This window comes from Onychostruthus taczanowskii, unplaced genomic scaffold, assembly GCF_017590055.1.
Source record: "Onychostruthus taczanowskii isolate IOZ18803 unplaced genomic scaffold, ASM1759005v1 scaffold29, whole genome shotgun sequence".
In the NCBI taxonomy this organism is placed as follows: domain Eukaryota; kingdom Metazoa; phylum Chordata; class Aves; order Passeriformes; family Passeridae; genus Onychostruthus; species Onychostruthus taczanowskii.
In genome coordinates, this window is record NW_024500239.1 from 861,985 (window position 1) to 879,751 (window position 17,767).

Sequence of the window (17,767 nt, forward strand, 5' to 3'; positions counted from 1 at the left end):
TGGCTCCCAGTTTTACAAGCAAACAAGCAGCAATTAAGGGCGAATTTGCTTTAGCCGTTCTGTTTGTTGCAGAGATTCCCTGGACCCAGAAAAAGCACCCGATAGATGTAGGGTCATGTTTCTGGTGACCTCCTTTTCCTGTAAATTAATGTTTGTCTCTCCTTTTCTTTCTTTTTGGCTGTAATGTAGTTCTAAAAGCCCTAAAGACAGAAAAGAAAGAACACCAGGAAATACACCTCCCAATTTATATAAATCACAGTGATATAAAATCCTTTAGAGTGACAGAATTAAAAAAAAAAAAAAAAAAAAAGATATCTTTACAAAAGTTTTGTTTCAAACTCAAGGGCCACCATACCAGGAGGAGAAGACAAGAATTGAACATTTGCTGCTGCTGCTCATAGCACCATGTCTCAGCTCACACCAGCATCACGGCCAGCAAGCCTGGCAACACAGTGCATTAGGTAGGCAGGTACAAGTCCAGCCCAGGGGTCCCACAGAGCTCACCCACACATGGAGTACTATTTCTGCTAACTGGGCAGACACTGGGCTTTACTTGTCTTTGGAGCATCAGGTCTGGACACAGAGCTCAAATGCTGGCTGTGGGGGGTGGTGGCTCTAAATTCCTGTTTGTGCCCAGCCCCAGCTAGCTTGTACCCCAATCCTCCCATCCCTGCAGCCACACTGCTAACCCAAGGAGATCTATGAGTTCACATACAAGACTTTTGTCTCTCTCTGGTTGTCAACTCCCCTCCCCTGTTACTCCCCTCCTCCAGAAAAGAAATGAGCTCCCTGCCTCCCAGAGCCAGCAGAATTAATCCCTTCCCAGCAGGACCAGTGCCTGCTAACAGCACGAGATGTTTCTCACAAGCATTGCTAGCCAGTTCCATGCTGTTTTAAGTGAAACACTTCCATCAATGTTACAGGTGGGCTCCAAATACAAAGTTAACTGCTGTATCTGAATGTGACCCATATTTGGGGGCAGCTTGCTACAAAGGTGAGCCCAAGCTAATATGCCTTTCCCTTAAGTGGACACTAATCTCTTTCTCTCTATTTAAGGCAGAGGAAAGGCATCTGTAAGCAGGGAAGCCAAGTCCAGGTTTGTTACAGCATGACTTCCCTGTGGTCACATTTAGGGATATTGCTAGCTTAATGCTGCTGAGGAGTTCAGTATTCAACCATGGTCTCTGAGCAGTGCAGGGAGACCCTTCCTTGGCACCATCCAAGCAGGACATGGCCTTATAGGACAACAGCCTTACAAAGGCTAAAAAAATCACTGCTTAAAGTTCAATGGCAGATCTTTGTTATTCTGTGTTCTTGAGGATGGCAAAATTGAATCCTGTAGAGTCCATCTGCTAGGTCCTCCCCTCCCTGCTTGGCCCCAGCAAAGGTTTGTCATGGTGCTTTGCCAAAATTTGCACTCCAGCATTGCTGCCAAGCAGAAGGAGAGAGGATGATCAGCCTTTTCTTATAGCTGGAGGGCAAGGTCACACAGTAGAACAGCAGGTGGGAGGGCTGGAGACTGCAAAAGCTCCTATGTGCCAAACTTCCCATCCAGCAGCATTTGCACAGCCAGGATTGCCTTAGGGAAAAGGTGAGGCCCACCTCACATCCCTGATCTTTGCTGCACCACCTTCAAATCCACAGGCAGGCAACATCCAAGGACTGGGCACAAAGAGGTGTTGGAGGTGTTCCTCTTAATCTAAGAAGGAATAATCTAAGAAGTCAGAATAAGAAGGAGGTCTGAGTTCAAGCAGGAAACTGAGCAAGCAGTCAATGTTTCTCTCAGATGAGGTACTAACAAGAGGCATGCAGAAAAGAAAAGGGATTTTTTTATGTGTTGGAAAAAAATTAATTACTTGACCTACTGGTCAGACAGAGCAGGGGTCAGTTCCTGACAGCAGCACAGTTTCTCGCACAAAAAAAGTCATGACAAAGGTAAGAAAGCAAACAAAAAACTTAGTTTTCAGGCATGCAAGCAAATAAGCATAATGCTTCAAATTCACCTCATGTAGCTGTAAAATCACTTTTAAGGACAGGGTTAGATGGTTCCCATCTCACTGCTGTTCCACTCCAAATAATAAATTGAGTTTATTCAATGGATTTTCTGTGAAAGACTTACAGGGTAAGGAATACAGCTAAGTTTGCAAAGCTAAGTTTGTGTAAATCCACTGTGCTATAATAAGCTTTTATTAATACAAACAAATAATTTGTCCCTCTCATTCCAGATCTCCTAAGACACAAACTAAAGAAATGGCGCAGGACAGTGCAGGTCAGCTCCCTGGAATTTTATCAGAGTGTACTGAACACCACTGTCTGATCTATTCAGCCCCTCATGCCAGCCATTTAGCCATCAGTCCCACTCCAGTGAGCAACTCCCCTCCAGCACCAGCACTAGCACCATGACTCTTCATCCCTGGGATGCAACTCTCCTCTCCACTTTCTCTTCCTGTGACTAAAAATGAGAGGAGCTGGGACATTAAATCAGCACTTGCCTCTTTCTTTCTGGCACCAAACCTTACTTATCATGCTCTTCATCACGTCACTTAAAGAGACTGCAGAGATTGACTTATCCAGGCATCAGCCAAAGCAGAAATGCAGAAGGAAAGGGTCTAGGACTGGTGTACCATGATGGAATTGCACTGTGTCTCTGCATCCAAGGGAAGGAGAAGCCCCTGTGGACTGCATGTAGACCAAATGCTTGTCAGCACTGCAATATTTTAAATCTCCTTATTCTCCCTTAAAAATATCAGGGAGTCCTTTTTGTCCCTGCCATATTGCCCCTATGAATCCAAAAAAGTGAAATCCGGTAACTGCATAACCCCAAACCTGGCTTCAAGTCTGCCAGAGTAGAGGAGGGGACCTGGACCAGAGCTTTTCAAGAGAGCAGCATTACCAACACAGCTCTGGGCACTAAGGGGTAAATTTATTTCATTTTCTCCACCTGCTAGAATTGATAAAATTTCCACAAAGTCTCAAACATTCAATGAGCCAGATCAGTTGTCATCTGGTGAGGGCACTCGGCTCAGAGGAGAAACCCTTATGTTCCAGACTTTGTTCCAATAAACATTAAACTGCTTTACAGACACTGGAAATCTTTAGCTGGAGAGATGGCATTTCTCCATCCCAGGATACTGTCTGATCCATGGTGTTTGCTAGAGGAGTCTCCAGGGACCTGAGGATGCAAATGATCTCCCATGAAAGATGAGGTTAAACTCATGAGGTGTTCTCCAAGAGCTCTGAGCAGCAGAAGAGGTGATTTCACATTCAGTTATATGCGTGAAGAGGCAATCATAACCCACAACAACCTGCAAGATGTGTCTAAACCCAGCATTTGCTGCATTTGTCTTGTTTTTGCCAAGGGATGCTCAGAATAGAAACAAAATTAAATTACTTGAAAGAGCACTTCTTTTGTTCCAAGCTGCAATCAACAGTGTTCAGTTCATTAGGAGTAAAATAGAACTTTGTCATTTTGGCCTGGATCAAACTGGTTTTTATTTTCTCCCCATTCCAAAGAAAAAGTTTCCCTACTCACTCATGAGAGGGAGCATCTCCTACAGAGGCAGCATCCTTACCAGTTTTTGTAAAGATAAAATGTAAAATACAGTATACAGTGTACTAAGCAAACCAGACAAGATTTCTTTAAAAAATGTTCTCAAAAAATATTTCTTAATATTTTTTTCTTTTTTTTTTTATGAAGATATTTTCACAAGAACATTACCTTTAAATAAATTTGAGAAAGAGGAAGCTTGGATGTGGGCTGGAGTGTAGTTTCAAGTGCCACAGTTTTTTTCAGTAATATTTGAATATATAATTTGGATTAATCAGATTACTGGGCTATATTCTGCCTGCTGTCATATTTTAAAATTGTGCATACCCATTTTATAAAACATTTTGTCATTTAGTATTTGGACATGACCTAAAAGGAACAAAATTGAACAACTTGATATTGTCAAAACTCATGGGTATTTCCAAACTGCTTTTTCTTTAATTTGTATTCTGCAGAAATAGTCACAATTTTCCACTTTTCTGTCCATTTTGAAAGAAAATAAATCTGAGACTATTTCCTAAGGGACAGGATTGTTGTAATCCATAATGCTGCAGTAGAAATGTGGCAGTAATGCCTCTCATCTTGTGGATTATGATAGGTTCTAACTGCTAGAGCTGGGGGCAATGCCCTTGGGGCAGACTGACGGCCAGAAATGACATTTGCGGCCACGGCAGAGCGCTGTGCAAGCGCAGACCTGTGGCCATGGCAAGGAGGATGCACCTCCCAGGCAGACACAAACCATGGATGTGGATTCCTGTGGTGCCTCCTGTCCTGGTGGCTCAGGGAGGGAGCTGCCTGTGTCCACGGGAGTGATGCCTGGGAGCAGCAAGCCCCACTGCTGACTCTCCAAGCAAGTGGAAACCCACACGGCTCATGGGAATGAGGAAACCTCACTCTAAGACTTAATTTTAAAAAGAGCCATATGATGGGGTGGACTTTTGGCTGTTATTTCATCATTCCCCAACAAATTTCAATAAGTTCGCAACAGCAGCCTTGGGTCGAGGTGCCTTTACCAAGCTTTTCTGTGCAGCTTTTTTCACAAAAATCTGGAACATCATGCTATGGCAACACTGAATGCAGTCTAAATGCTTTTCAAGAGCTTGTTTTTAAAGCATGTTAACTTCTTGCCCAGTGCTTGGCTTCTTGCAGAGGTTCCTCCTGAAGGCTACCCTGAGGTCTTCTGGGGTCTGCCTTCAGTCATCAGGAGTTCCCTGACATCATTTTCAGTAAAGAAAAATTAAAAAAAAAAAAGCAATCTACTGCTATGTTGACATGTGGCAGAAGCATCCCCAGTCTGACATGATTTTCACCTAAAGCTCAGGAACAAGAGCTCAGGCAGTGTCCCCATCCCAAACAAGAGACAGTGTATTTGTGCAGGTGAGGGAAACCCAGTTAGCTCCCAGATCACCTAATTCCAGAGGGGACCCAGTCTACAGAGAGGCTCTGGAGACATTCTGCAGGGAGGCTTTTGGCACCCAGCAGCACTTCAGCCACCCCACAGCCCCTCCTTGATTTCAAGGCTGTCATTATTTCAATATAAAATCCACCACAACAGATTTTGTGTCGGGACTGAAGATATAGCAGGAGGGTGGGTTGTTCTGCTTTGTTGGTTCTTTTTTCCCTGAAGAGAGGTTCAGTCTCTAAAATAACCTGCAAATGGCAATGATTATAACAATGTACATAGGAAATAATAACACACACCATTTTCTATGTCCAGTGATGAGACATGAACTGAGAATGCAGCTGTATTGGCCTCAAATTTATATTATTTTCTATTTCCCTCTTGGCTGCTACTCTGATACTGCTTGTGAAAACACAAATACAAGCATGAGTTAGTGCCTAAAAGGTTGGGATACAATCTGGGAAAGGGGATAGTGTGCAGCTGAGAAATCTGGCAGAGCAAGAAGCATTCTAAATAGGAAAAAAAATTTTAAAAAGGAAAGGGAAAAAGGTAATCACTGGTAAGAAAACCTCTTCATTTTAAGTAGCCAGCAAACAAAACAAGAGGAAAACAAACACTCAAATATGACAGGGGAAATCTTGAGAATTTAATGTTTTAAAATATTCACCAAGAAGAAAATTAATTTCATAAGGTGAGCCAGGGATTGTTCTCTACCTAAACTGGATAGGGGGTGTACAAAGGGCTTCCAGTTTCATCTAAAAATGAATTTTATGCCCCATTTACATTTTCATTATTTATGGAGTTTTCCTGATAATCCCTCCTGCTGGGAAGGAGATGACCACAGTCCCACATCTGTTTACCTTTGTTTACAGCTGGGAACACAGCCATGGATTTGTTCTGCTTCAGCGGGAAGGCAGACTGATTTGATTATTGCTTTCTAACATACCAAAAGGTTGTTGCTAAGAGTCTCACTTAGGAGAGAAATGACAGAAGGCTGGTTTTAGCAAGTTATGGCAAAGGTGGAGATGAGAAAGCCAAGGCTTAAGGTGGTTCTTTCACCCTTTGGTCCCCAGCTGCCACCACTGAGCTTTGTCAGACAAGTTGAGACCAGGGCTCATATAATTGCTCTGAACAGGACTCCAGGTTCCACCACTGCATGAGTGTTTACTCTGATTTCAGCACAGCTGGCACCTGCACACACCACTCACCTCTCCCTGAGGTGTCATGCTGTTTGTGGGGATGATCCAGAGATGCAGAGGCAGGGAAGGCTCTTGCTTGATGTTTCCAAAAAAGCTATGGGCAAGACTCTTCAATGAAGAGAATCCCCTTCAGAGCTGCACAGGTACGTGTAGGCAACCTCCAAATGGAGGCTTTTCAGCTTGTCCTCATCCTTAAATGGATGATTCCTCCCTAAATTATTCTGCCAATCTCCACCAGTCCTTTTTCTGTCATCCCAATTCTTGTGGGGTGGTTTCTGTTTCAAAGGAAGCCCAGTGCCTCACCCAGGAGTGATCCCAAATCAGAGCTGAGATATTACACTGGGATTTCTTTAGCTTTGAGAAAATAATATGGTCTTTCCACAGACATCTGGGAAGCAATTCAGCTTTTCCAGTGAAGCCTTCTTTCAATAATCAAAAGAGAGAGAGAGGAAAGAAACTTTAAGAATTCCCAGTTCAGCTATCATCTGCTACCCACTCACATTGCCAGGACAAGCTGTAGATCAAAACCTGCTGAAGGGTTTCTGACAAGCTGACAGGACTTTTCATAAAAGATCCTGATTACCCTGAGAAGCAGAGGCACTGATCCACATCCTGCAGCTGGGGCTGGTTCTCCTCTGCTCCTCGCCCTCCCCGCATCGCAGCCAGCCGTGTCTCTGCTGCAAGATCTGTGAAGGTCACGGTGCAGCAGCCGCTTGCCGGAGGGTGAAAGGCTCTACAGGAAAGGGCAGGACCAGCAGACCAGAGCAATCCAGAAACATCACCAAAGCTCAGCTCTTCTGGAATGGCAGCTTCTCTGGTGATAATTTGCTTTACTTCTGTTTCCCTTGGCATGCTACAAGAGTAATTTTAGATAGATCACAGCAACAAGCAGGTTTTCTATAAAGGACGAGATATGCACTGCCCTAATGTGAAATTCACTGGAAGGGACAGAGGCCTTGAGAGGGGCACACACGATACGGGAGTGCTGGCATGGGATGACGACACAGGGGACACAGACTGGGCCTGGGGATCCCATAGCTATAAACAACTCACCAATAGCCAGTTAAAGAAGTGAAGACCTGGGGCTGGAGAAAACTCATTCTAGGGGTAAGGAAGAGAACAACACACATGAAAGGCAACATATACAGTAAGTTTCAGTATAACATGGAGCTGTAGACAATGAGAAAAGAGCAAAGTCTAAAAGGGTGTTAGAGTCAAAATGGCAAATCAAACATGGTGGAGAGAGAAAAAAGAAGGAAAAAGTGAGGAAGAAACTGTTGGCACCACTTTCCTCCCTGCAAAGGGCACTGGGCAAACAGAGGTTTTCTTTCTTTCATGATTTATAGCATCAAAACTTGGTGTCCAAATATTATGTAAGCTAAAAACATTGACATTTTCCTGAAAAAAACCCAAATATACATGTTTTTAGACTCTTGAAAATTCTCAAATTTTGCCAAATTTGACCTGAAGTCACAAAACAGCTTTGGCTGAACTGAGCCAGAAAGCTGAAAAGAAATACTCAGTAAAAAACTCAAATTTTAGTCATAGCCAGGCATAAGATAACAGGAGGGGTACTAGGCAAGAGTTAAAATGTCACAAGACTTTGGGGGTTTGGGATTGGGAGGGGTTGATGAAGATTTTTTTTCTTTGTTTTGCGAAGGTAGAGCCTTTTTTTTACTAGCTGAGGAAGCTTATGAGTTTATCTAGAGCATTTACTATCCTACAGCCTTACACAGAATGCTCTGAACACTAAATGTCTGCAGGACATTCTTCAAAGAAAGAATGGATGAAAAAAAATCACTGATAAATACACAGATTCATTACCTGGTTGAATGAATACATTATTAAACACATAGAAAACATATCTGGCTCTACAAAATAAATCTTTGGAGAGTATCTGGGGGAAGCAGCACACACAGATTTGTCCTTCATTACTTCCTAGTCATCCCCCAGAGGCCAGAGGTCATCACAAGCAGTGGGGCTTTGTGCAACTTTGGCCTGGCTGGGGACATCCACCCCTACACTGGATGTGACATCTTGGGCAGACTGAAATGTTTCCCTACCTCACTGGGATGGGCTGCAGGAAATAAAGCCACACAGCAGGTTTGTAGTAACATGGGATTACAAATGTGCTATCAAAGTCCATCCAAGGACCTAGAATCTTATCTTTCCCCTCTCAATGGAGCACACAAAATGGATGTCAGGCAAGGAGAGTCTCCAGAAAACACACAGCCTTGGGAGGCACTGAAATCCTTAAGGAGAGTGAGCCAAGCATCACTCTTGGAGCAATCCCACCGCAGTTTGTTTACTCAGAGGTATTTACCACCAGCCCCAGGTCTTTGCACACCAGTTGCTGCTGCTGCTTCAGGCAGTTAGTCACTTGCCTGCTCTCCAAATACTATTTATTACCAACTCGTTCCCAAGGTGATTCAATTAAGAAGTCAGAGAAACAGCCACATTGCTCACAAAGCAGTAAAGAATTTCTTTTATGGTATAGTTTGTCATGAGTTCTTCTCTCCTGTATGTAAAGGGAATAATAGGATGCAATAAACAGCACTAGGCAATAAACATCTGTTACAATTATTTAAATGCCTCATACTGGCTTCATTGTTTAATTGCCTGCAAAGAAAGCAATTTAATGCCCTTATATATTTTTTTCCCCTGCCAGAAACACTGTCCTTTAAACATAAGATAAAACATTTTAAAATGCAAACGTTTCTTATGATCCTGCATTTTAAGTGTCATGCTGTAAAACATATCCTGGCTTCAGCTTTCCTGCATTTAACACCAGTCCCTTCTGCAGGTGCACAAAACTCCATGGCCTTGAAAAGTACAGTAGTGGGGTGGTGGTGAGTGGCCAGCATTGTATCCTCACCACCCTTATTCCCTGCAAGGGAAATAAAGAGAAATCATATATCATTGTAACAAACCACAGCTGGACAAAGGCAATGCATGCCAAGAAAACTACACAAAATAAACACAAACTCCAATAAAGTGGGATTAAATGGGAGAATTCAGGAGCACCTGATGCAAAGTAAAAATAAAATAATAAAATAAGCAGTGCCAGTAGTCAGTACTGACCTGATAGATGTCAAGCTCAGCAAAGACAAGCCAGTGCAACTCTTGGATGCCGTGGAGGCTTCAAAAGCTGGGGAGAGAGCAGGGCTGGCAACTGAAGCATCAGCTCTGAAACTGCCAGCTGACATTTGTTGAGGGGTTGTGCAGGTCCGAAGGCAGTGAGGAGAGGCTCAAGTGCCAGTTGGATAAACTGGTGTTGGATAAACCTGTAGGAAACCCATGGCACTGGCCCATGTTTCCTGTCCCAGAGAGCACACGGGTGACGGAGAGATGAATGTAGGAAGGAGATGAGTGTCAACAAGAGAAGTGGATTATTTTGTTTACTGAGCTGCATAAAGTAAGATGTGTGCTTTTAATGCGATGTAAAGGTTGCATTATGGAAGTTATTACCATGCCATTACAAACACAACTACATCTGAAAATCTACCTATTAAAGCAGAAACTCGGTGACTAAGAAATGTAAAAGCTAAAACCACCCACACAGCTTTCTTACTTCAGCTTTGAATTAAAATACAGTCTCTAATTACGTGATTGCAGATGATATTTTTATACAAAGCCCCTGTCTTCCTCAGTCAGTGACTAAATATTTTTGTTTATTTCTGCTGTGCTACTATAATGCACATCCCTTATCCTTGTTTACTTTACACCATCTAAATCCTACCTCAGAAAAAAAATTATGCTTTCCTTCCAATTATTCTCACTGCAGCATCTTGTACTCCACAAATACAAAGAATTCCTTGTAGTTAGTTTAGGATATTTAAGAATTACTTTCCTCAGTTTACCAACAAAAGACTAGGAGATGGGAAAACTTAAGTATAGGCCTAACAACATCACCTGCAAATTTTAAATAATGAGGCTGAGACCCCCATTTTCCAGAGTACTGAGATTTCTTGTAGCTCAGCATTCAGACAAAGGCCCCACCAACCGCCTCTGCAGTTACTTCTTCTTAAAAAAAAACTACAAAACTCCTGTATATGTCTTACCTTGCACATAAAGAAAATGAGAATCATGCACTTTGTGGTCAATTTTTCTGTTTATGGGAGAGAGACAAAGTTTGTGGCTGAGCAAGCTGTAGAACCTAGTTCTCCACAAAGGCATCAAGCATCTCCTCTGAGACCATTTTATGTCTTTCTGCAGCATCCTGCCTCATTCATTATGCATTTGCAGCCTTCTCCAGCAAGCACAGCCAGGGTTCTCCAGACAGAAAGTGCTTTCACTACACAGTCCTGCTCATTCTCATTAGTTTCTTGTGCTCTTCTCTTGGGCACATACCGAAGCAGCCGTCTGTGGAAAAAAATAACAGAACATGATATTTTAATTAAAGTCAAATTACTGTGCATACAAAGGGCCAAGTTACAGTTATATTGTATTTCTCTGACCTAACTGCCAGGAGGTTGTGTTTGAGCCCAAAGCATTCTTCCCATCCTCGTTTGTGCACAGTTGGGAGGAGATCCCCAGGTTTTTAAAAACTCACCCAGAGCGTGGATAAGCAGAAAAGAGTTGGAAGATGCATGACCTCTCTGCCTGCACAAAGCTGCTGTGAACAGAAAGTGTTTTGTGCTGGAGCTGAGGGGGCACTTCCCACACTTGGCAGTGAGTACCTGGTGTTCCTGGTACCAGCCAGATGCTGGCAGTGGATTTCAGATGCTTTTGCCATCAAGCATATGAGACCAGGCAATAAATGCCCCCATGTTCAGAAAACAAGGCATATGCTTGCATACATGTGTAAATATATGCAAATATATGCAATTATAGTTTTCAAGTGCATTGAAAATCTGCAGTGTAGGCAGGATGGCTGTGTTTGAAGCTACTAAATGAGCAATATATGGTAGTGGGTCTGCTGTGACCTTCTCTCCAGGCTCAGCACTGTGTAGCTCTCACTGTTCACACACATGGCTCCAGTCCCTGCAGAAAACCTGCTCTTCAGCCAGCAACCTGTTGTCTTGGTTTCTGTATTGGGAACATTTCAGAGGAGAAGGGGGTCATCTAGAACATGCGGAGGGAAAAACCACTGGACAAAAATTCTTCTTTTCTTGACTTTTCCAACAACTTTAAACCTTAAATAAATTAACCAGAAAACTAAAAAACAAACGTAACAATTCAGAATTTTCACAAAAGGAAAAAGCAACCAAGTATCCTACCTGATCTGTGAACAGCAGAAATCATCAAACTTTCTTTTCCATGGATTTGTGACATATCACATAAAGTTTCTTCTTCTTGTAGGAGCAGTAACTGCTTCTGCCTGCTCTCATTTGCCTTTGTTAGCACTAACAAAGTGAAACATCAGTGGCAGCCAACTTGAAAGCACCTGTTGGCCAGCAATCACACACACTGAGGCACTGCTGAAACCTTCTTGATTTTTTTTTCATTGGTTGGTCCCAGGCCATTGACAGGACTTGGCTATCTGGGGACTTTGATGTCCATTTCAAATGAGACTGAAACCAGCCAACAGAAAGGACAGGGACACTCAGGGACATGTGTCACATAAGGCATGGGAGAACTGGCCAATAAGGTTCCCAGAACCATTCCTTTGGTTCAACAATCCATGTGGGTATCTACTCCGCATAGTTGGGAAGATGCTGATATTGTAACTTGTTGTTGCATCATTAATACAATAAAAATTAGTAAGCCCAGGTTATTTCCCCTGTCTTCTCCCCCATAAGCTTAGATCAGCATAACATGCTCAAAAAAGAAGAGCCATAATGCTGGATTTGTGCTGTAACTGGAACTCCTATTTAGGACAACAGACTATTTTCAATAAGAGCATCCTCAAACATTTCAGATGGACTTGGCATGAGTCCTTTTATGGTGCCACATTTAAATACTCAAAGGACATAGCATTGTTGTCTAGCCTGACTGCCTTTGCATCTCTCCTAGGCATCACAATCAGCTTCTCTGCTTAATGGACCTCGAGCTTTTTATTCCATCCTTAGGAAGTCTTGAGCTTTCAAGGGGAACAGACTAAATCAGCTCTCTGCTCGTTGCAGGACCCTGGCAGCCACCACGCAAGGGCTGTAATCAGAGCTTGTCTGTTCGTGTAGTCAATACCCCAACAGAACACATTAAAGACAGATTCAAATCAGAGGGAAAATAACTTGTCAACTAAAGCAAACTCTGTAAAAGATACTGCTTTCAAAAACACAAAGGAATTACTGCTGTGCTCCCCATCTGGCAGAAACGAGGAATCAATAGATATTCAATTTTCCCTAAAAAAGGGAAGAGAGAGGTTTCCAGCATGGACATGTGTACTATTTCATCAGCTATTCTGTTTGTACATTTCAGACAGAAACTTGGCCAGAGAAGTCTGGGAGCCCTGGGTACTGTCAGTTTTGTGAAAGTACATTTAGGCAAAAAAATAAAAATCAACAAGAAAAAATCAACAAAGCAACAATAACAAAAAAACACTGACAAAGCAGGATCCTAGTCAGCTAATTAAATCAAGTTGCCATGTTTAGAATAGCTGCAGCCCCAAAAATGAGCAAAACCTCACTCAGACAGACAGAGCCTCTAGACCAAATGTTGTTTTTCTCTCCCATCTGTTAAAAATAAAACCTACAGAATGGCATGCCAGTTTATCAAAGTTCATCCCACTGGAATATTAATCAGTGCATTGTATTTGATATTTATCTACCTATAAACATTCCTTAATATTTTTCCTGCCTTTGTGAATTTTTTGGTATTGGAAGTATGCTTATTCTGCAGTCTCACCATCTACTTGCAAAAATCATCTTTGCTATGCTAAATAAACACGGAGCTTTATAACTTTAAGCAATATGGTCTCTGCTCCTAGATGGAACAGAGTTCATTGATGTGGTTAAACTGACCATGAAGAGAGGAAAGGAAGGGTAAAAAAAAAGAGAGCAGACCATATCATCCTATGCAGAAAGCAAACCAGCTTTGTCTAGATATTCATTGGAAGAATAGGGGCATGAAAACAGAGCAGAGTGCATCCTGCTGGCAGACAAGTGCAATGGGAATGTGGAGAAGGAAAAAGAAAGATGAAGAGAAAATTTAGGGTTAGTGCAGTGGCAGCACCCAGAGGTGGAAGTGAGCTTGAGGTTTTGCTAGCAGAAGGGGTCTTTGAAGGTGCCAGATGGGAACAAAGCACTCAGCAAGAAACAGCTGCTAGCTAAGCAAAAAACAGAGGTTGGATCAATCCAAGCTGGGAAAAATGGTGATATAAGCAGCACGGGAGACAGAAAGTAAGCAAGAGACTGTAGAAATTCAGTAGGAAAAGCAAAACCTCCCAGTGCAGTCCAGCAATGGGTGCAAAATAAAGAACCATTTATTTTCAGCATGACTGAAAGTTCAACACCAAGGAGACCAGCAGACTTATCAGGAGCCACAAGTGGAGACATCAGAGAAATGTGGAGACACTAGATTACTCCATGTTCAGCCTGCTCCATGAAGTCCTGATGGGGAAGAAAAAATAAAACAGCGGGAGAGAGCAGAGTAGAGAGGAATCCAGGCTGAAAGGATGTCAGTACTTGGGCAGCACAGCCAAGACAGGATTTGTGCAGGATCCCCACCAGGTCAGTGCTAACCTACATGAAGCTGCTTTACTTCAAAACACAACTCTCCACCTTAGGGGACTGGCTTTATAGCCAGCTTCCCCCACCACACGAGCACCTCCTTTAATGTTCTTTTAATTAATGCACTAACCATTGTATCAAGAGCAAACCACAGTTACAGTAAGAAACTAACAGCACACAAATAACACACAACTGGGACCATGTCATCACCTTGCTGCCGTGGATGATCACCTCCCTCCCACATGGCAGTTCTACCTTGACACACCTATCAGAAGAGGGTGACCCATCTTTGGTCATCAGTTACTCCCTAGAAGAGTTCAGTGGTTTTTATTTATATAAGTCACACACTGAATGCACAGACAGACAGACAGACCGACCAGTTTCCTCTGGGCCCAGCAGCTCATTCAACCCAGGGCTCTCCTACTGCCTGTAGTGATGCAGGCATGTGGGATATCTGTCACCTCCCTCACCTGCTGGCCACGCTGCTTTGGATGCAGCCCAGGATATGTCTGGCTTTCTGGGCTGAGTGCACATTGATGGCCTCTCACCCACCAGCACCCCCAAGTCCTTCTGGGCAGGGCTGCTCTCCATCTGTTCAATCCCCAGCCTGTGCTGGTACTGGGCATTTCCCTGACCCAAGTACAGCACCTTGAGCTTGGTCTTGTTAAACCTCCTGGGATTCCCATGGGCCCACTTCGTGTGCCTATCTAGGTCCCTCTGGATGGCATCACATCCTTCAGGAGTGAAAACGGCACCACTCAGCTTAGTGTGATATGCAAATTTGTTGAGGATGCACTTGATCTCTTTGCCTGTGTCATTAATGAAGATATTAAATACCACTGGTCCCAATACGGACCACTGAAGTACATCACTCATATTTGATATAGCAGCCTTCCCATCCCCATCAATATCAACAAGAATGTATTTTAGAAACCTGCTTCCAACAAGCATAAGTGTCAAGATTCCTCTGAGAAGAAAACAATCATGAAAGAAGTGACTTGTAAATGAAAGACACAAAGGACTTTTACAGAAGCAAAAGTCTGCAGAGATGTCCCCCCTTCCTGTTCCTCCACTAGACCAGGGGGGATCAAAGAGCTGTGGATTTTCATAGCCAGATGGAAAGAAATGTGATGAACACCTAGGTTAGAAATAAGGCGATATTTGATCAGCTCAGACTAGTCCCATGTCAGAAACACAGCACCAGCAGTTTTAATAAAAAGCACTAGATGGGAGTAAAACATCAAGCAAAGTCTGCTTGAGGAGCAGCAGGAAGGTTTTTACAGACAGAGCGAGTAAGCAGGAGGTGCTGCTGTGAAGTTGTGCCTTATTCTGATGCAGCACCAGAGTGGTCAAAGTTAACTTAAAATAAATGTGTCTGGAAGAGCTGTAATAAAGTTTGGTGCACAGACAAATAAGCAGAACTTCCTTGACAAGATGCAGAGACCTGGCCATCTGTCCAACACAGAGTTGCTGCAATTAGAGGGAAATAGAGCAGCTACTTCATAGACTAAACAATTTCCTTCCTTAGGTAAGTGTCTAGAGGTGGTGGGTGTTCCGAAATGTAGGGGGTATCTGTCATTCAGCTGGCAGGGGAAATTGATGAGCAGAAGTCACACACCTTGGTCAGGAGGCTAGAAACTCAGAAATATGGGAATTTTGCAGGTTTTGCTTTAAAGAAAGAAACAAACCAGAGAGATGTTTACACACTTGCAGCACATTAGCAATGCAGCTTCCTCCTCCTCTAAGCCCATTACCAGAGGCAAGCAGTGCTTTCTTTACCTTTCAGAAAAGACTAATTGAATTTATTCTTTTTTCATGGATTCTCTCAATTCCTATTTGCACAGAAGAGGATGAGCTCATCTCCCAGATATGTAAATGGTGTTTGCAACACTTCCCCTCTCTTTCCCCTTTCCTTTCTGATGGCCTTCAGGAGGAAGCTGTGTTTTCCCAGAGCACGCAGCCATTCTGAGGCTATGAGGGGTTGTCACATACCATAGGCATCAGTACATTCAAAATCACGCACCTGGGCTGACCACAGCAAGTGTTGGCAGGGAGACATAATTTCTGCTTTTGATTTTTTATTTTACCCCCACTTAGGGGAAAAAAAACCCAAAAACCACAAAGAACTTTGGAAGGGCTGTTGACGTGACTTTAGAGTTGATGAGATATACCCAGGACACTTCTGACAAATGAATCTCCCACGTCACAGTAGTGTAGCACTTCTCTGCATGCAGGTGCTATTATCTGAGCACTGAAGTCAACCAGAAATGAAACCCCCTCTTGTCTGAGCCCTGTGCAGTTTGTGACCTGGGGAACAAGGCAAGAGGTCCTATGGGTATTCAGCTTCCTCACCATTTTCCTCACCAGTTCAGTGCAGAAAGTCTCTTCCCTGGGTTGTAAGGCTAAGCAGGGCCTTCCAATAACTCTCCAGATGGACCCAAGCAAGCTGTGGGACACTGTTGTGACTCTGCCATGCACTAAGACCCCCTTCCTTTCCTCCTGACCCAGACTAGAACTTCTTGGGCTTTAGGAAAACCCCAGTGCCAGGGAAGGTTAGGAACAGGGCCTACTCATGGCCCAGTCAGGAAAAGGTTTTGCAGGAATAAACCGAGGCACAACATCAGTGCCCTCATGGACAATTTGTAGCTGTTACGTGGTGCAGGCAGGGTGGAAGGGGGAAGCTCTCCAGCCACACCACAATGCTCCCCACAGTGAAATGAACACCAAATCATCCTCCAAGGAAGGACACAGCACACTGCTGCCTCCACACCTCCATCTCCAGGTGCCTGGAGCCATGTGGGTGCCAAGGCTGGGGCCCTGGGGCCCCCCCTGCTGTTGGGAGTATTGAGGTTGTGGAAGGTTACTCCTTCTTCCCTACTAGCTGCCTTTGCTGCTGCTCCTTCCTCTCTCTGTCTGCACATTCCCATCACTTCATCTCCTTCTCTTTGCTCTCATTTCTCTTTCCCTCTTGCAATTTGTCTCTTTCCCTGTAATTTATTCTCTGCAGTGTAAGCCTTTGGCTGGCCTGTCAAGGCCATGGCTCCTGGAGAGGGCATCCTGCCACATTCCAGCACACAAGCCCAGCAAGCTATTAGATCTACACTTGCCTACAGCTCTGCACCTGCAGCACTGACAGTGCTGTCTCCCTTTCCCACTGCTGAAATGAAAACAGGACCTGCTTCACGTGAGAGCCAGCAGCTTCTTCACCAACAGCTCCTGCAGGGCTGATAACAAAGACCACTTCCAACACCCACAGAAGGGCAGTTGTGCTGCACAGGTTCTCCTACCCTCACGAGTAAGCAACAGGCACATCAAGCAGAGCGCAATCTGTCACTGACAGGCAACATTAGACTAAGGAGCTTGGGGGGAGAAATACAGCAATAACTCACAGGAGACAGAATTAAAACAACTGTAATTAAATAAACCTTCAGCATCAAAATGACATACATCAAACAGGAGCAGTCTGTTTTTATTTAATTGGGACCAGCCTTTCCCAAAGACAAGGGCTGATAGGTAGGTCATTTGGTTTGTTTCAGACTTAAAGTCCAGTTGTATTCCATTGGTATTAACTATTTGTTCAATTTCTCTGTGCATAAATGATGGGACACACTAGCACAAAACAGTGACACTTAAAGCTATATCCACTAATCTATGTTTTGCATGGAGAGCAAAAATACTACTATGGATCTTGCATTATCATATGATGTAGGAAATAGAGAGGAAATGGCCTTTTCAATTCTCCAAAGCATGCAATTTGACAATTCTCAAGTCTTATCTTGTGCAGAGATTAGAACTAAGCAAATAAATTAAAGCAGTGTAATCAATGAATGCATTCCTTTTTCCTGTCTGTGAAGAGGGGAGGGAGGCTGGGGTAACATCAGGCAGTCAGGTTAATGAATGCGTTCGCAGGCCAGAATTACTAAATGAGTATTTGTGCACACACACATACACTGAGCTATTGATTACTCATAACCCTATTTGCAAAGAAAACTCCTCTGAATAGTTTGCA